This window comes from Chiloscyllium punctatum, chromosome 21 (assembly GCF_047496795.1).
Source record: "Chiloscyllium punctatum isolate Juve2018m chromosome 21, sChiPun1.3, whole genome shotgun sequence".
In the NCBI taxonomy this organism is placed as follows: domain Eukaryota; kingdom Metazoa; phylum Chordata; class Chondrichthyes; order Orectolobiformes; family Hemiscylliidae; genus Chiloscyllium; species Chiloscyllium punctatum.
This window is the reverse complement of record NC_092759.1, coordinates 5,352,615-5,373,011: the sequence shown is the minus strand read 5'-3', so window position 1 is coordinate 5,373,011 and position 20,397 is coordinate 5,352,615. Positions and strand designations below refer to the sequence as shown.

At 47.4% G+C, this 20,397-nt stretch overlaps 1 protein-coding gene across 1 annotated transcript in view; it reads right to left on the bottom strand.

Annotated features, from left to right (window-relative positions):
• LOC140492544 (polyamine-transporting ATPase 13A3-like) overlaps nucleotides 1-5,825 on the bottom strand; it is a 63,813-nt gene extending 57,988 nt beyond the window's left edge. Inside the window, exon 1 of the mRNA XM_072591484.1 lies at nucleotides 5,555-5,825. The gene's annotated coding sequence lies outside the window, so the exon portion shown is untranslated. The remainder of the gene's footprint in view (nucleotides 1-5,554) is intronic.
• Between the last annotated feature and the right edge of the window lie 14,572 nt (nucleotides 5,826-20,397).

Genomic DNA, 20,397 nt, shown 5'->3' with positions numbered 1-20,397 from the left:
CAAGGTGCTTTAGGACCTTTAGAAGACGCAATGAGTGTCAGAAGAATGAAATCTATCTGCTTTTACCAGGGGCTAAACCGTGCCTGCCCGTGCGAGTCTGTGCACGATGGGGGTAGTAGGATGGACAAGGTGTGAGGTGGAAGCACGTCCGGTCGTGACTTTCAAAACAGGTGATAATGCTGAAAGGGAACCTTTTGCAGAGCTGCAGGGAAAAGGCAAGAGGGAGTAGGATCACCCGTGGGGCTCTTGCACAGCTCCACATGCACACAATAAGTCGAATGGTCTCCTCCTGGCATGGTAATCGTTGTACCATTCTGCATCAGGGGAGGTCAGGAATTAACGCCACAAGTCAGTACTGGCAAGGGAAGGCAGAACACCGGCCACACAGACAAGAAAGGAGGATCGGGGGCAGATAAAAGACGGCAAGCAAACCCAGCACGGGCCATCCAGCACCAGACAGAAGCACTGCAACGCACCTGCTTAGTTTGGGATATTAATCTCCGAGGCAGTTCCCAAAAGACACTCCAGGAGGATGATAGCTCCAGACTCCTGGCTCTCCCCAGCTTGCACTCTCTCGGTCTCTGAAGCTGAAAAGGAGCCGTGAGTAGCCACCACACAGTCTTGTGGCACAGCACAATTACAGGAGGTCCACAAACAATGCACACAGGGGCCAGCCCTGCACGACAATAAGGCCTTCAGGGAAAAGAAAGTGCCTCTCCCTGCAACAACTTCCTTGGGAACACGATGCCATTTTATCAATTCTCCAAAAAAAAAGTGCACCTTGACTTTTGCACGAGCAAGTGTACTGGTGGAGGTCTATTTTCTTTTTAGAAAACGCTTTCCGTCTGCATTACAGCGATAGAGCCAGTTTCGCCTGAAACAATTGCCTGGCCTATAACCAGCTCAACGAGAAGATAACAGTTGGAGCTCTGCTACAGCAAAAAAGAATGAAAACAAAGCATGGTGCCACACCAGTCAATGGTTGTACAAAAAGACCCAGACAGTAGGAAAGGGAAAGGAGCCAAGGAGGACACTTCAAGAAAGGAGGCTTAGGAGAGTGGGAGTGGGCTAATTCCTTTTCCCCAGTCCACTCCATGGGAATTTGGAATCAGTTCCATTTCATTTCAAAACACAAGCGTGAATGATGACTGGTGTCAAGCCTGTTCTACACCAGCAGCATCACAGCTGAAATCAAACTGTCCACTGCCACCGGGGGCACCCTCTCTCCCTTTCTGTGCAGACCCCCCTCCAGTACTGGCTGCTCACCACACACCCCCACCCCCTCAGAATGTCAGAAGCGCAGCTAAGATTTACAAGGATGCTGGAGGGTTTGAGCTATAGGGAGAGGCTGAATAGGCTGGGGCTGTTTTCCCTGGAGCATCAGAAGTTGAGGGGTGACCTTTCAGATATTTATAAAATAATGACAGGCATGCCTACCCTGGTCTTTTTCCCAGGGTAGGCAAGTCCAAAACTAGAGGGTGTAGGTTTAGGGGAAGAAAGGAAAGACTTAAAAGAAACTTGAGGGACAACGTTTTCACACACAGGGTGGTGCATGCATGGAATGAGGTTCTGCCACAGGAAGTGGTGGAGGCTGATAGAATTACATTTCAAAGGCATCTGGATGTGTACATGAATAGGAAGGTTTTAAAGGGATATGGGCCAAATGCTGGCAAATGGGACTAGATTAATTTAGGATATCTGATCAGCATTGATGGGCTGGTTGAAGGGTCTGTTTCCATGCTGTACATCTCAATGACTCCACTAGTTCATTCACAGTAAAGTTCCACAAAAAAATGTAAACCAGTGATGTGTTTTCGTGATGTTTGGCTGAGGCATAAGCATTGGTGCCAAGACACGGACGGTGGTGGTGGTGGTGATGATGACGGCGGCAGAGGACTCACTTCTTTGCAGTATCGCCTGTGCCATCTGACTGAACAGGCTGGCAAAAGGTAGCACCTCAGACACTGCAGCACCTCACCCCCAGGGCTGGCACAGGGTGTATCAGCCTGGATTATGTTCTCTGCTTCCTGAGTCAGAGGATGACCGCTGAGTCAGCTCAGGATTGTGACAGATCGACAAGCAGAACAATCAACACATGGAAGGGCAGATCAACTAACCAACCGTGAGGCAATTAATTCGTCACCTCAAAACTCTTCCACAGCTCGCCAGATGGCGACAGTAAGTAATTGACTGAAAACTATTGAGAACACAAACAGAATTCAGGGCAATCTTTTAAGACAGAAGGATTCTGAATGCCTGACCATAAACATTGCCAGGATAGAAACTCCAGACTGAGTTTTAAAAACTAAGGAAACATTTTGAAAATAAAATTGTTTGAGGGGAGGGGCAAGGGAGGGCGTGTTAAACCAAGGTATTACTTTGAGGAAAAGCAGAGGCGTTTTTAGACCTTCTGGCCTCCCGAGCTAACATAAACCATCCCGCCTGCATTGGCAATGAAATGTCATCTGGTCATTGTCACAATGCTATTTGCGAAGATCCTGCTAACTGGCAGACACACTTTCCACACCACAAGTGACATTCAGTTGGGTACAGTGTGTTTTGGGAGGCGCTAGAGAGATGCAAAATGCTTTGTGGCAGACAGCTTGCACCAGCCAAATGGTTTCTTTCCATAACTTTGGGGAAGCTACTCTCGACATCAACCAATAAATAAAAATCAGGAAGAAACTTGAACCCTGCCTCGGGTGAGTCATGCCCGTTCAAAAAAGTACAGCTCATTTCCTTTGGGAGTGTGGGAGTAAATTCGGCAGAATTTTTCCTGAATGAGTTGCAGGTTCTGACCTCAACTCTCTCTGGTTATTGGCTACAGTAGCCATACTAAAATGCCATAATCTCCTATTCTTTCCCTTCCACATCACCCAGTGCAGCGAGAAGGATTGTGCAAAGGAAGCCCAGGATCAACTCACTGGGGAGCTTGATCTGTGTGGCAACAGATCACCTAGGGAAAGTAAACCCCTCACAAACACAGAGATCATCACACACAAGCAGAGAGGAGGAATGACAGGGACTAGCTTCACATTCCATGACCCCAACACCAGGGAGAATGCATTCGGAGGCAACTGCATGGAGTGTGGGATCAAAACTGAAGTCATGAAGTTGGGAGGGCCTGAGGAGGAGTTGGCAGGACATATAGAAGCTATGGGGGATGTGCAGAAAGAGAACCAGCAGGATGTGATGATGGAAATTGTCAAGGCTGGGTGCTGGATGGGAGAAACTGGCAGGTCCGGGAGGTAGGGTGAATAGGCTGGTTTGGGAATGCCGGTAAGAGGGAAATGGCAGGAATTGGAGTTGGGGTGGGGGAACAGAAATCATAGGACTGGCATTTGGGAGGAGAGCAAAGAGTGGATCAGCAAGTCCTGTGGATGGCATGGAGTGGGTGAACAGGGAGTGGGGAAGGGGATGGGCAGCTGCTGGCCAGAGTGGGATGATGGAAGGACGAATTGGGATGTCTTGGAGTGGGGGCAGGGTGATTTTTAGATTAGATTAGATTAGATTACTTACTTATGGCAGGGCTTGGGGTAAGGGTACGGGCGTAAGGGATTAGCAGGATTGAGGTGGGGGAAAAGGAAAGATTGGCAGGACTGAGGGTGGAGATGGAGGACTTGACAGGTCCAGGGAGGTGGTTGGCTGGGGGAATGGGGCAGGCAGGGAGAGACTGGCATTTGTGGAGGAGGGATTGCATGGCTGCAGGATTAGCAGGACTGCAGCTCAGAGACTGGTAGGACTGGGCTCAGAGATTGGCACGACTGGGGCTCAGACGCAGGACTGGAGATGGGGAGGGAAGTGCTCAGGAAGAGGTGGGATGATGGAAATAGAATATTCTGAGAGTGTGGTGAGGGCAAAAGTGTGGTAGGGGAGAGGGTGAGATTGGGGTGGGGGGGGGGTGAGGGCATGAGGTGAGAGAGCAAGGGTGGGGACCGGGGTGAGGATGGGGGGGGGGGGGGGGGGGGGAGAGAAAGGCAGGGTCAGGATTCCCTGGGGGTGAGGGTGACGGTGAGGGTGGGGGGTGTGTGGTGAGGGTGGGGGCCGGGGTGTGTGGTGAGGGTGGGGGCCGGGGTGTGTGGTGAGGATGAGGGTGAGGGGTGAGGGGGTGAGAGTGAGGGCAGGGACGGGGTTGACAGTGGGGGTGGCAGGGTGAGGGGTGGCAGGGTGAGGGGTGGCAGGGTGAGGGGTGGCAGGGTGAGGGGTGGCAGGGTGAGGGGTGGCAGGGTGAGGGGTGGCAGGGTGAGGGGTGGCAGGGTGAGGGGTGGCAGGGTGAGGGGTGGCAGGGGTGGGGATAGGGGTGGCGGGGTGAGGGGTGGCGGGGTGAGGGGTGGCGGGGTGAGGGGTGGCGGGGTGAGGGGTGGCGGGGTGAGGGGTGGCGGGGTGAGGGGTGGCGGGGTGAGGGGTGGCGGGGTGAGGGGTGGCGGGGTGAGGGGTGGCGGGGTGAGGGGTGGCGGGGGTGGGGATAGGGGTGGCGGGGTGAGGGGTGGCGGGGTGAGGGGTGGCGGGGTGAGGGGTGGCGGGGTGAGGGGTGGCGGGGTGAGGGGTGGCGGGGTGAGGGGTGGCGGGGTGAGGGGTGGCGGGGTGAGGGGTGGCGGGGTGAGGGGTGGCGGGGTGAGGGGTGGCGGGGTGAGGGGTGTCGGGGTGAGGGGTGTCGGGGTGAGGGGTGTCAGGGTGAGGGGTGGCAGGGTGAGGGGTGGCAGGGTGAGGGGTGGCAGGGTGAGGGGTGGCAGGGTGAGGGGTGGCAGGGTGAGGGGTGGCAGGGTGAGGGGTGGCAGGGTGAGGGGTGGCAGGGTGAGGGGTGGCAGGGTGAGGGGTGGCAGGGTGAGGGGTGGCAGGGTGAGGGGTGGCGGGGTGAGGGGTGGCGGGGGTGGGGATAGGGGTGGCGGGGTGAGGGGTGGCGGGGTGAGGGGTGGCGGGGTGAGGGGTGGCGGGGTGAGGGGTGGCGGGGTGAGGGGTGGTGGGGGTGGGGATAGGGGTGGCGGGGTGAGGGGTGGCGGGGTGAGGGGTGGCGGGGTGAGGGGTGGTGGGGTGAGGGGTGGTGGGGTGAGGGGTGGTGGGGGTGGGGATAGGGGTGGCGGGGTGAGGGGTGGCGGGGTGAGGGGTGGCGGGGTGAGGGGTGGTGGGGTGAGGGGTGGTGGGGGTGGGGATAGGGGTGGCGGGGTGAGGGGTGGCGGGGTGAGGGGTGGCGGGGTGAGGGGTGGCGGGGTGAGGGGTGGTGGGGGTGGGGATAGGGGTGGCGGGGTGAGGGGTGGCGGGGTGAGGGGATAGGGGTGGCAGGGGTGGGGATAGGGGTGGCGGGGTGAGGGGTGGCGGGGTGAGGGGTGAGGGGTGGCGGGGGTGGGGATAGGGGTGGCGGGGTGAGGGGCGGGGGGTGAGGGGTGGTGGGGGGTGGGGAATGGGGATGGGGATGAGGGTGGGGTGTAGGGGTGGGGGTGTGGGGTGGGGGGATGGGGATGAGGGTTGGGGTGAGGGGTGAGGGGGCGGGGGGTGTGTGTGTGTGTGAAGGGTCCCCCCCCGGGCCTCAGGCCTGTTCCCCCGCCCCCGCTCTCACCCGGATGAAGCTCCACATCACATGGCATTGAGCGGCCCCACACTCGGCGACGGCGGCTCCTCTCCCTGCGGCTTCCCCTCAGAGGGCCTCAGGCCTACACTCTCCGCTTCCTGGGTGGCGGTGGCCGCGATCGCGCTCTCCCTTCTCCCTCCTCCTCCTCCGGCGATGCTGGAACCTGCCGGCTTTGGACCGTTGGTCACTCGAACCTTCCCCCTCACACCGACACAGCCGCCGCCGCCGCTTCACTCCGTCCGTCCGTCCGGTCCCGCCGTCGTCCTCCAGCCCCGCCCACCCCGCTCAGGCTCCGCCCTCTTCGGCAGATTGCTCCGCCCCTCCCGTCACCTGCGTCCGCTCAGCGCGCAGACCCAGTCCCCTCCACGTCAGTCTCGGCCCCTCTCCGCTTATGCCCCGCCCTCTCCGGTTCTGGCCCCGCCCCCTCTTATACGTCAGTCTCGCCCCCTCGCAGCGTATGCCCCACCCTCCCCCGCGCTGACCCCGCCCCTTCCATCCTGACACCGCCCCCTTCGCAGCGCGTCCCGACCGCTTCGTCCTTTGCCCGCCCACCGCAGTGACTAATCCCGCCCATGAGCGTTGGCCCCGCCCATTCAGTGTCATTCACGCCCTACTCTCAACTCCGCCTCCCCTCTAAGACCAGCCCCAAGTCTGAGGCCATTTGGCCCATTGACCACTCCTCCATTGGATGAGATCTGATCACCCACTAGCCAACTAAAGACCTCTTCCCCACAACCCTCACTGATTGAACATCTCTCTGTATACTAGCTACCTGATGAAGGGGCAGCGCTCCGAAGGCTAGTACTTCCAAATAAATCTGTTGGACTATTATTTGGAGATGCCGGTGTTGGATTGGGGTGTAAAAGTTAAAAATCACCCAACACCAGGTTATAGACCAACAGTTAAAAATCACCCAACACCAGGTTATAGTCTTAACAGTTAAAAATCACACAACACCAGGTTATAGTCTTAACAGTTAAAAATCACACAACACCAGGTTATTGTCCAACAGTTAAAAATCACACAACACCAGGTTATAGTCTTAACAGTTAAAAATCACACAACACCAGGTTATAGTCTTAACAGTTAAAAATCACACAACACCAGGTTATTGTCCAACAGTTAAAAATCACACAACACCAGGTTATAGTCTAACAGTTAAAAATCACACAACACCAGGTTATAGACCAACAGTTAAAAATCACACAACACCAGGTTATTGTCCAATAGTTAAAAATCACCCAACACCAGGTTATTGTCCAACAGTTAAAAATCACACAACACCAGGTTATAGACCAACAGTTAAAAATCACACAACACCAGGTTATAGTCTAACAGTTAAAAATCACACAACACCAGGTTATAGACCAACAGTTAAAAATCACACAACACCAGGTTATTGTCCAATAGTTAAAAATCACACAACACCAGGTTATAGACCAACAGTTAAAAATCACACAACACCAGGTTATTGTCCAACAGTTAAAAATCACACAACACCAGGTTATAGACCAACAGTTAAAAATCACACAACACCAGGTTATTGTCCAATAGTTAAAAATCACCCAACACCAGGTTATTGTCCAACAGTTAAAAATCACACAACACCAGGTTATAGACCAACAGTTAAAAATCACACAACACCAGGTTATAGTCTAACAGTTAAAAATCACACAACACCAGGTTATAGACCAACAGTTAAAAATCACACAACACCAGGTTATTGTCCAATAGTTAAAAATCACACAACACCAGGTTATAGTCTAACAGTTAAAAATCACACAACACCAGGTTATAGTCCAACAGTTAAAAATCACACAACACCAGGTTATAGACCAACAGTTAAAAATCACACAACACCAGGTTATTGTCCAATAGTTAAAAATAACACAACACCAGGTTATAGACCAACAGTTAAAAATCACACACCAGGTTATAGTCCAACAGTTAAAAATCACACAACACCAGGTTATTGTCCAATAGTTAAAAATCACCCAACACCAGGTTATAGACCAACAGTTAAAAATCACACAACACCAGGTTATAGACCAACAGTTAAAAATCACACAACACCAGGTTATTGTCCAATAGTTAAAAATCACCCAACACCAGGTTATAGACCAACAGTTAAAAATCACACAACACCAGGTTATAGACCAACAGTTAAAAATCACACACCAGGTTATAGTCCAACAGTTAAAAATCACACAACACCAGGTATCACACACCACCAGGTTATAGACCAACAGTTAAAAATCACACAACACCAGGTTATAGACCAACAGTTAAAAATCACACAACACCAGATTATTGTCCAACAGTTAAAAATCACACAACACCAGGTTATAGACCAACAGTTAAAAATCACCCAACACCAGGTTATTGTCCAACAGTTAAAAATCACACAACACCAGGTTATAGTCTAACAGTTAAAAATCACACAACACCAGGTTATAGACCAACAGTTAAAAATCACACAACACCAGGTTATTGTCCAACAGTTAAAAATCACACAACACCAGGTTATAGACCAACAGTTAAAAATCACCCAACACCAGGTTATTGTCCAACAGTTAAAAATCACACAACACCAGGTTATAGACCAACAGTTAAAAATCACACAACACCAGGTTATTGTCCAACAGTTAAAAATCACCCAACACCAGGTTATAGACCAACAGTTAAAAATCACACAACACCAGGTTATAGTCCAACAGTTAAAAATCACCCAACACCAGGTTATTGTCCAACAGTTAAAAATCACACAACAGCAGGTTATAGTCCAACAGTTAAAAATCACACAACACCAGGTTATTGTCAACAGTTAAAAATCACCCAACACCAGGTTATTGTCTAACAGTTAAAAATCACACAACACCAGGTTATAGACCAACAGTTAAAAATCACACAACACCAGGTTATTGTCAACAGTTAAAAATCACCCAACACCAGGTTATTGTCTAACAGTTAAAAATCACACAACACCAGGTTATAGACCAACAGTTAAAAATCACACAACACCAGGTTATTGTCAACAGTTAAAAATCACACAATACCAGGTTATAGACCAACAGTTAAAAATCACCCAACACCAGGTTATTGTCCAACAGTTAAAAATCACACAACACCAGGTTATTGTCTAACAGTTAAAAATCACACAACACCAGGTTATAGACCAACAGTTAAAAATCACACAACACCAGGTTATTGTCCAACAGTTAAAATCACACAACACCAGGTTATAGACCAACAGTTAAAAATCACACAACACCAGGTTATTGTCCAACAGTTAAAAATCACACAACACCAGGTTATAGACCAACAGTTAAAAATCACCCAACACCAGGTTATTGTCCAACAGTTAAAAATCACACAACACCAGGTTATAGACCAACAGTTAAAAATCACCCAACACCAGGTTATTGTCCAACAGTTAAAAATCACACAACACCAGGTTATTGTCCAACAGTTAAAAATCACACAACACCAGGTTATAGACCAACAGTTAAATATCACACAACACCAGGTTATAGTCCAACAGTTAAAAATCACACAACAACAGGTTATAGACCAACAGTTAAAAATCACACAACACCAGGTTATTGTCCAACAGTTAAAAATCACCCAACACCAGGTTATAGTCCAACAGTTAAAAATCACCCAACACCAGGTTATTGTCCAACAGTTAAAAATCACACAACAGCAGGTTATAGTCCAACAGTTAAAAATCACACAACACCAGGTTATTGTCAACAGTTAAAAATCACCCAACACCAGGTTATTGTCTAACAGTTAAAAATCACACAACACCAGGTTATAGACCAACAGTTAAAAATCACACAACACCAGGTTATTGTCAACAGTTAAAAATCACCCAACACCAGGTTATTGTCTAACAGTTAAAAATCACACAACACCAGGTTATAGACCAACAGTTAAAAATCACACAACACCAGGTTATTGTCAACAGTTAAAAATCACACAACAACAGGTTATTGCCCAACAGTTAAAAATCACACACCACCAGGTTATTGTCAACAGTTAAAAATTACACAACACCAGGTTATTGCCCAACAGTTAAAAATCACACAACACCAGGTTATAGTCCAACAGTTAAAAATCACACAACACCAGGTTATCGACCAATAGTTAAAAATCACACAACACCAGGTTATAGTCCAACAGTTAAAAATCACACAACACCAGGTTATTTTCCAACAGTTAAAAATCACACAACACCAGGTTATAGTCTAACAGTTAAAAATCACACAACACCAGGTTATTGTCCAACAGTTAAAAATCACACAACACCAGGTTATAGACCAACAGTTAAAAATCACACAACACCAGGTTATTGTCAACAGTTAAAAATCACCCAACACCAGGTTATTGTCTAACAGTTAAAAATCACACAACACCAGGTTATAGACCAACAGTTAAAAATCACACAACACCAGGTTATAGTCTAACAGTTAAAAATCTCACAACACCAGGTTATTGTCTAACAGTTAAAAATCACCCAACACCAGGTTATAGACCAATAGTTAAAAATCACACACCAGGTTATTGTCCAATAGTTAAAAATCACACATCACCAGGTTATAGTCCAACAGTTAAAACTCACACAACGCCAGGTTATTGTTTAACAGTTAAAAATCACACAACACCAGGTTATAGACCAACAGTTAAAAATCACACAACACCAGGTTATTGTCCAACAGTTAAAAATCACACAACACCAGGTTATAATCTAACAGTTAAAAATCTCACAACACCAGGTTATAGACCAACAGTTAAAAATCACACAACACCAGGTTATTGTCCAACAGTTAAAAATCACACAACACCAGGTTATAGTCTAACAGTTAAAAATCTCACAACACCAGGTTATAGACCAATAGTTAAAAATCACACAACAGCAGGTTATAGTCCAACAGTTAAAAATCACACAACACCAGGTTATTGTCCAACAGTTAAAAATCACACAACACCAGGTTATAGACCAACAGTTAAAAATCACACAACACCAGGTTATTGTCAACAGTTAAAAATTACACAACACCAGGTTATTGCCCAACAGTTAAAAATCACACAACACCAGGTTATAGTCTAACAGTTAAAAATCACCCAACACCAGGTTATAGACCAATAGTTAAAAATCACACACCAGGTTATTGTCCAATAGTTAAAAATCACACATCACCAGGTTATAGTCCAACAGTTAAAACTCACACAACGCCAGGTTATAGACCAACAGTTAAAAATCACCCAACACCAGGTTATTGTCTAACAGTTAAAAATCACACAACACCAGGTTATTGTCCAACAGTTAAAAATCACACAACACCAGGTTATAGACCAACAGTTAAATATCACACATCACCAGGTTATAGTCCAACAGTTAAAACTCACACAACGCCAGGTTATTGTTTAACAGTTAAAAATCACACAACACCAGGTTATAGACCAACAGTTAAAAATCACACAACACCAGGTTATTGTCCAACAGTTAAAAATCACACAACACCAGGTTATAGTCTAACAGTTAAAAATCTCACAACACCAGGTTATAGACCAATAGTTAAAAATCACACAACACCAGGTTATTGTCCAACAGTTAAAAATCACACAACACCAGGTTATAGTCTAACAGTTAAAAATCACACAACACCAGGTTATAGACCAATAGTTAAAAATCACACAACACCAGGTTATTGTCCAACAGTTAAAAATCACACACCACCAGGTTATAGTCTAACAGTTAAAACTCACACAACACCAGGTTATAGTCTAACAGTTAAAAATCATACAATACCAGGTTATAGTACAACAGGTTTATTTGGAAGTTTTCGGAGCGCCGCTCCTTCATCAGGTGGTTGTGGAATCAGGTTAACACCAACTTAATAAACAATCCAGTTATTTTTCAATATATAATTTCAGTTGCAACATACTGTAAACTTTTGCTATAAATTCTGTGTCTTACGATCTTATATGGGGGTGGGGTTGGTACCTGATGAAGGGGCAGCGGTCTGAAAGCTAGTGCTTCCAATAAAACCTGCTGGACTATAACCTGGTGCTGTGTGATTTTTAACATCAAATATAGTTAATGACCCAGCCTCTACTGCCCTCGGCATTGAAGAATTCCACAAATTCACTGCTTTCTGAGAGTTAGAAATCCTCTTCTTCTCGGCCTTAACTGGGCAGTCCCTTATTCAGAGATGATGCTCCCTGGTCGTAGACTCTTCCAAAGGTCTCCACATCTACCCTGTCATATTCCCTAAGAAAATTACATGTTTAATAAGGTCGCCTCTCATTCATCTAAACTCCAATGAGTACAGCCTCAATTTCTCCTGATAAGGCAGTCCCTCCATTTCCAGGATCAGTCTAGTGACCCTTCTCTGGACTGCCTCCAATGCCAGGAGAGGCAAAAGTGAGGACTGCAGATGCTGGAAAGCAGAGTCTAGATTAGAGTGATGCTGGAAAAGCACAGCAGGTCAGGCAGCATCCGAGGAGCAGGAAAATCAACGTTTCGGGCAAAAGCCCTTCATCAGGAATGGAGCAATTCCTGATGGAGCAATCTCCATTCCAGATTAAGGGGTTTATGCCCGAAACGTCAATTTTCTTGCTCCTCGGATGCTGCCTGACCTGCTGTGCTTTTCCAGCATCACTCTAATCTGGACTTCAAAGCCAGGATGTCATTCCTTAGATAATGGGACTAAAACTGTTCACAGAATTCCAGCTGTGGCCTAACTACTGCCTTGTATATAATGAACATGTTGGACTATAACCTGGTGTTGTGTGATTTTTAGCATTGTATGTTTGTAGTGAGACCTCCTTATTTTTATCCCTCATTTGTTTTGAACTAAAACAAGGTGGAGGCGGCAGAGTAGGGAGCACCAGCTGGAGATGCTCTGCTCCACCAGTTCTTTTACTTTTTTGTCCCCTTCTCTTTTCTGCGGTTTTCTTTTCCCCAAACGTTTAACTTCTTAAAATGACCCGGAGGAAATGGAGGAGATGACTCCCAGACAGGCGACCATCGCTGGCATGTCCCAGTGGCAATTCTGAGACCAGGCTGCTGTTGGTGGGGGTGGGGGGGGGGGGGGGGGTGGGCAGGGCGTGAGTCCCAGATCGGAGGCGGTGGAGAGGAGGTGAGTCCCAGGCCTGGAAGTTGTTGAGTGAACATAAGGCCTTTGTAGACTGGAAGTGAGGCCTTGAGTTTTGGAAACCTGTCATGGCCTGGATACTTAGCCCAGTGTGGTCTGGGGCTCGGTGCTTGCACGGACGTGGTGAAAATGTGTAATTTGAGTACATTTTAAAAAAACATTTTATTCTTATGCTGGACTTTTCGAGGTAATTCGAGTAATTTTTAAAAACTTTGTATTCCCATGCTGGACTTCATTTATTATTCTTTCAATTCTGTAACGAATATTTAAGTCTCTGTACCTAGGTATCCTGTACCTAAGATGGCGCCAAAAGCAGCAATATTGCAAACATTTTGGTGCACTCATTTGAGTGCAATGTGGTCAAACAGGTCCCATAGCTCAGTAATTAGAGCACTGGTCTTGTAAACCACAGGCTGTGGGCCTCTTTGCATGTCAGCGGAGATTCACACAGATGGATCCCTGGAATGGTAGACCTAACATATGATGATTGGCTGAGGATCCTGGGATTGTATTCATTAGAGTTTAGAAGGTTAAGGGAAGATCGATTAGAAACTTACAAGATATCGCATGGCTTAGAAAGGGTGGACGCTGGGAAGTTGTTTCTGTTGGGCGGGGAGACTAGGACCCGTGGGCATAGCCTTAAAATTAGAGGGGGTCAATTTCGAACGGAAATGAGGAGACATTCCTTCAGCCAGAGAACGGTGGGCCTGTGGAATTCATTGCCACGGAGTGCAGTGGAGGCTGGGACGTTGGGTGTCTTCAAGGCAGAGATCGATAAATTCGTGATCTTGCAAGGAATTAAGGGCTACGGTGAGAGGGCGGGTCAGTGGAATTGAAATGTCCATCAGCCATGATTACTGTAAATGGTGGAGTGGACTCGATGGACCGAATGGCCTTGCTTCCACTCTTATGTCTTATGGACAATAAAGCCAATTCTAATTCTAAGGACAGTCCCAATTTCCACATGGGGCAGCACAGTGGTTCAGTGGTTGGCACTGCTGCCTCACAGCACCAGGCACTTTGGTTCAATTCCAGCATCAGATAATGGTCCATGTGGAGTATGCATATTCTCCCTGAGTCTGTAGATGTTCTGGTTGTCTCCCACAGTTCAAAGATGTGCATGTTAGGCGGGTTAGCCGTGCTAAATTATTCCACAATGTCCAGGGATGTGCAGGTTAGGTGGATTTGCCATGGGAAATATGGGGATAAGGTGTGGGTGGGGGTGCTCTTTGGAGTGTCAATGTAGACTCAATGGGCTGAATGGCCTGTATCTGCACTTTAGGGATTCTGTTCTTGCTGAACCTGGACGTGAGCTGTAGGTCGAATCTGCCTTCAGGCAAATAACTCAAGAAAGACCCTGATCAGCTTCTTGTGTTCTCAGTTTAACTATAATCCTTGCGAGGAGAAAGTGAGGACTGCACCTCCACACACATCATCTATTGCATCCGCTGCACCTGATGTGGCCTCCTCTATATTGGGGAGACAGGCCGCCTACTTGTGGAACGTTTCAGAGAACACCTCTGGGACTCCCGGACCAACCAACCCAACCACCCCGTAGCCCAACACTTCAACTCCCCCTCCAACTCCACCAAGGACATGCAGGTCCTTGGACTCCTCCATCGCCAGACCATTGCAACACGACGGTTGGAGGAAGAGCGCCTCATCTTCCGCCTAGGAACCCTCCAACCACAAGGGATGAACTCAGATTTCTCCAGTTTCCTCATTTCCCCTCCCCCCACCTTGTCTCAGTCAAATCCCTCGAACTCAGCACCGCCTTCCTAACCTGCAAACTTCTTCCTGACCTCTCTGCCCCCACCCCACTCCGGCCTATCACCCTCACCTTGACCTCCTTCCACCTATCGCATTTCCAACGCCCCTCCCCCAAGTCCCTCCTCCCTACCTTTTATCTTAGCCTGCTGGACACACTTTCCTCATTCCTGAAGAAGGGCTGATGCCCGAAACATCGATTCTCCTGTTCTTTGGATGCTGCCTGACCTGCTGCGCTTTTCCAGCAATACATTTTCAGCTATAATCCTTGTGAGTCTGCTTTAGTAACTCCTTCATTGCTGCTGAATTCTTCTTATAAAATGGAGACCCGACCTGTTCAAAATATTTGCAAGTATGGTCCAACCAAAATTTAAGACAAGTCTCACACAACTGCATCAACCTAGAAGTGAACTTGAAGTTTTGTTTCACTTTTTTAAGGTCTGTGTCTTTTTTTTAGATTATTTTAAATTCTTTCATGGGATGTGGGCATCGCTGGTTGGAGCAGCATTTTTGCCCAGCCCTAATGACATCACCAACCCAAAGAAACCCAAACACATCAACAGAAAGCAGGGATTACCAGCAGTGCTTCGCTCGGAGGCCCACTGAAAATGTTACTTAGTAGGGTGACGGAATGTCTGGAAATGAAATATCCAGCTCAGCGAGCAAACCTACATCTACATCCACGTCCCCATTTATCTTGAGAAGGGGCTGGTGAGCTACCTTCTTAAAGCACTGCAGTTACGGGGCAGTTAGGGAGGAGGGAATTGCGGGACTTTGACCCAGCGACGTTGAAGGGATGTCAGGATAGTGTGTGGCTAAGAGGGGGACTTGCAAGTGGTGGTGTTTCGATATGTCTGTAGCCCTTGTCCTTCGAGGTAGTAAACACTGAGGGTTGGAAAGCACCAAGGTCAGAGGAGCCTTGATGAGTCATTGTAGTGCTTCTTGTAGGTGATGCACACTGAATGTTGGTGGTGGAGGGAGTGGGTGTTTAAGATGTGGATGGGTTGCAAGTGAGTTGGGACTGTTTTGTCCTGGATGCTGTTGAGCTTCTTGAGCATTGTTGGAGCTTCAGGCTTCCTGGCAAGCGTCAAATGTTCCATCATATTCCTGGCTTGTGCCTTGTGAATAGTGGGGTATCAGGAGGTGAACTACTCGTCACGTAATTCCATGCCTTTGATTTGCTTATGCAGGTGCAGAACGCTGGCCTGATATAGCATCTTTGCAAATGCCAGGATGTTGCTAGTTGGTGGCGGGAGTGGGGTTCAGTGATAGTAATGCCAATAAACATCAATAGGGAAATGGTTAGATTCTCTCTTGTTTGAGATAGTCATTGCCTGGTGAAAATATTACGTGTCACTAATTAACCCATGCTTGATTGTAGTCAGGCACAGACCTGGTGGAGCAACCCCCCCTGTGAGGTATGGCAGTCTCTTGGCCCAGCATGGTCTCAGAGTGGACTTCTGGTCTTTAGGTGGGTCTTGTCTGTGCAGTTTCACTGTGGCTAAGAACTTAAGAATTGTTTAAACTTTCAGCTTTACTTCTTTATTTTCTACTTAAAACTAACAACGTGTCACTGCACTATGATTGCTGCAATGGTTGACTTTTAACTTTGTTCTTTCTTTCAAACTTGTTCTGAAGATTCTATACCTCCCTACTTGTACCTAAGATGGCACCTTGTGTGGTGGCATTGTACACTTTTCACTGTACTCCTGTACTTTTGTACTTGACACACTTGACAATAAAATCAAAATCAAAAATCCAGGGACATGGACTGCTTCTGTGTCTGAGGGGTTGTGAATGGGACTGAACGTTGCCCAGCTAACAGAGAACATTCCTACTTCTGACCTCATGATGGATGGTAGGTCATTGATGAAGCAACTGGGCGGCACGGTGGCTCAGTGGTTAGCACTGCTGCCTCACAGCACCAGGGACCTGGGTTCGATTCTAGCCTCGGCAACTGTCCGTGCGAAGACCTCCCCATTTCTGCGTGGCTTCCCTTTCGGTGCTCTGGTTCCCTCCCATAGTCCAAACTTGTGCAGGTTAGGCGAATTGGCCATGCTAAATAGTCCATAGTATCCAAGGTTAGCTGTATTAGTCAGAGGTAAATGTAAACTAATAGGGAATGGGTTTGGGTGGAATACTCTTTGTAGGGTCAGTGTGGACTTGTTGGGCCACACTGTAGGATTCTATTCTATTCAACTGAATGAAGTTGAGTCTAGGACATGATCCTGATGAACTCCAGTTCTTGAGGCACAGTGGTAGTATCCCTACCCCTGAGCCAAGCGGCCTGGGTTCAAATCCTACATGCTCCAGAGGTGCGCAATAAAATCTCTGGAGTGGTTGATTGGGAAATACTATCCTGAGGCAGTCAAGTACTTGTGAGCAGTGGTATTATCCCTATCCCTGAGCCAGGAGGCCTGGGTTCAAGTGCCACTTATTCTAGGGGTGTTTAACATCTCTGAATAGGATGGTAAGGAAAATTTCTACCTGAGGAACTCCTGCAGAGATGTCCTGGAGCGGAGATGACTGACCTCCAACAACCACAACCACATTCCTACGTGCTGGGTATGACTCCAACCCGCAGTAAAAGTTTGCATCTCTACTTACCCATTTAAACTCATTACTACCCAACTCAGTGAGTTAATATATTTGTCCACAGTGACACCAATGAGTTAATGTTGATAAGACTTATACCATCCCTTCAAACCTACTAGCCCCAAACAATAGGTGTGATTTGCATAGTGCCTCTGGATACACTTAAACCAATCATATGTCTTTGCGATCCAATGCAGGGGCTCTGAAGTCTTTCCCAGGGCGTGATTTCAAGGCATGATCCATCAATGAGAATTGTCAGGACGGGGGAGAGGGTGGGACAGAACTGTAAGAGCAGGCAGCTGGGGGAATACATCTCGAAGATCACAGCGAGGGAAACACAAAGCCGTGTGAGAGGAGTGATCACTTTTCAAAAAAACAGGCGAGGAGTACTATCGTTGGCTCTGCAGGAGCCAGCCCTAAGGTTGAGTCATTTAGTTCCCGCTCACAGTTTGGGAAAAAAGTAGTTAAAGTGGTCTCGGAGCTGAGCACTCATTCGGAGCTGACCATAGCGCACTGCAGCCTCAAGAGTTTGCAACCCAAAATCTCGCACCCGGACCCCTTTTACGGCAGGACGACCCCCTCTCCCAGTTTGATCCAGTGCCTTACACATTACCCAAGTGACTACGCTGTTGACAAAGTCCTTGGCACTCACCAGCAACCTCCACAGTTTGAGCCAGGGCTTCCCAAAATTGGCTTTAGGACCCCCAGTGAGGTCGTGACCTGATATTTCAGGGTCTGAGGTAACAACGGCCATGGTGAACTTTGACCGAGCGTGAAAAGAGAGCCCCTCCTTTCTCTCAGTTCTCACTGAGGGGGTCGGATCAATTCTCTGGCCTTGAAAAGGAGGCCCAGTGGTAAAAGGTACAATTACAACATTTAAAAGGCATCTGGATGGGTACACGAAAACGAAGGGTTCAGAGGCATATGAATCAAATGCTGGTAAATGGAAATAGATTAATTTAGGATATCTGATCGGCATGACTGAGTTGGACTGAAGGGTTTGTTTCTACGCTGTACATCTCTATGACTCTAAGTACCACTGGTCTGAGCATCAGTCTGCACTGAATACTGCAAATTCTCTTCAATGCACCCAAGATACTGAATGGAGAGAAGTTGAATTGTATTGCATTTCCTGTAAAATGCTTTGAATGTACGTTTACAAGTTTCATGAATCAAGTATTTTTGGGGAAATCCGACATTTAACATAAACACGTGAAAGTTAGCTGCATGTTTTTTCATGCCCTTCCAGGATGGACCCAGAACCAATGAGCAAGAGAATTTTAAATTAAAACTCAAAATGATAGATTAGATGGTGAGATTATCATTGGCAGTTGGTGATTTTTAAACCTCAGATTCTAGAAGCTGTAGAACTCTTACCACAGGAGTTCCTTGGAGGTAGATACATTCTACCCAATTTGTTCAACGATGCTACCAGACACCTCTGGAGTAGGTGGGACTTGAATCTGGACCCCCTGACTCAGAAGTAGGGATACTACCACTGCACCACAAGAGCCCAAGGTCCTTAGGAAAGTGTCCCAGGCCCAGCAATCTTCAGAAGCTTCATCAGTGACTGTCCCTCTAGCATAAAGTCAGAGGTGGGCATGTTCGTTTCTGGTTGCACAATATTCAACACCATTCATGACACTTCAGAAATGGAAGCAGTTTATGTTTAAACACAGCAAAATCTGGACTACATTCAGGCTTTGGATGATAAGTGACAAAAACGTTTGAGGATCCTTAAAGGACTAGATAGTATCAGCCAGGACATGCTATTTGACGTTGTTAACAGCAGAACCAAATCAGTGGATATAACTGAATAAGTCACCTCCGGTCTCCCCAAGCCTGCCCAACATCTACAAGGCACAAGTCAGGAGTGTGATGGAATACTCCCCACTTGCCTGGAGAAGCGCAGCACCAGCAACACTCAAGAAGTTCATCACCATCCAGAACAACACAACCCGCTTGATAGGCACCACATCCACCTTTCACTCCCCAGCCATTGATGCAGTGTGTACCATCTGTAAGGTGCACTGCAACAACTTACCCAAACTCTCAATCCTTATCATCTAGAAGGACAAGGGCAGGAGATACAATGAGAGCACCAGCCCCTGCGAGTTCCCCTCCAACTTGGAAATGTATTGTTGTTCCTTTAGTCACTGGGGCAAAATCCTGGAGATTCCTCCCTAACTGCACTGTGGGTCTACCTACGCCACATGGACTGCAGCAATTCAAGAAGGCAATTCACCACCATACTTTGCAAAGACAATTGAGGATGGAGGAATAAACAGTGGCCTAGGCAGAGATGCCCATGTCTCATCAACAGAAAAAAAAAACTTCATTCACTTCAAAGATAGTAGTGGTAAGTTGTGTGTGGAATTTGAGGACATGGGAAGCACTTAATGAATACTTTTCATCAGTATTCACATTGGAAAAGGCAATGTTATGGAGAATATGGAGATAGAGGCTACAAGATATGGGGTTGAGGTTGACAAAGAGAAGGTTTTAGCAATTTTGGAAGATCTGCAAATAAATAAGATGCCTGGGCTGGATGGGCTTTATCCTACTATGTAAATGGAGTCAAGTTAGGTAAAGGGGAAATACAATGAGATCTAGGTGTTCTCGTACATCAGTCAATGGAAGCAAGCTTTGCAGGGAGGTACAGCAGTCAGTGAAGAAAGCTAATAGCATGCTGGCCTTCATAACAAGAGGAATTGAGTATAGGAACAAAGAGGTCCTACTGCAGCTGTACAGGCCCTGGTGAGACTGTACCTGGAGTATTGTGTGTAGTTTTGGTCTCCAAATTTGAGGAAGGACATTCTGGCTATTGAGGGAGCGCAGCATAGGTTCATGAGGTCAATTCCCGGAATGGAGGGACTATCATATGTTGAAAGATTGGAGCGACTGGGCTTGAATACCCTTGAGTTTAGAAGGAAGAGATGGGATCTGACTGAGACGTATAAGATTATTAAAGGATTGGACACTCTGGAGGCAGGAAGCATGTTTCCGCTGATGGGTGACTCCAGAACCAGAAGACAGTTTAAAAATAAGGGGTAGGCCATTTAAAACAGAGTTGAGGAGAAACCTCTTCACCCAGAGAGGGGTGGTAATGTGGAATGCTCTGCCCCAGAGGGCAGTGGAGGCCAAGTCTCTGGATACTTTCAAGAAAGAGATGGGTAGAGCTCTTAAAGATAGTGGAATCAAGGGTTATGGGGATAAGGCAGGAACAGGATACTGATTGTGGATGATCAGCCATGATCATAATGAATGGTGGTGCTGGCTTGAAGGGCCAAATGGCCTACTCCTGTG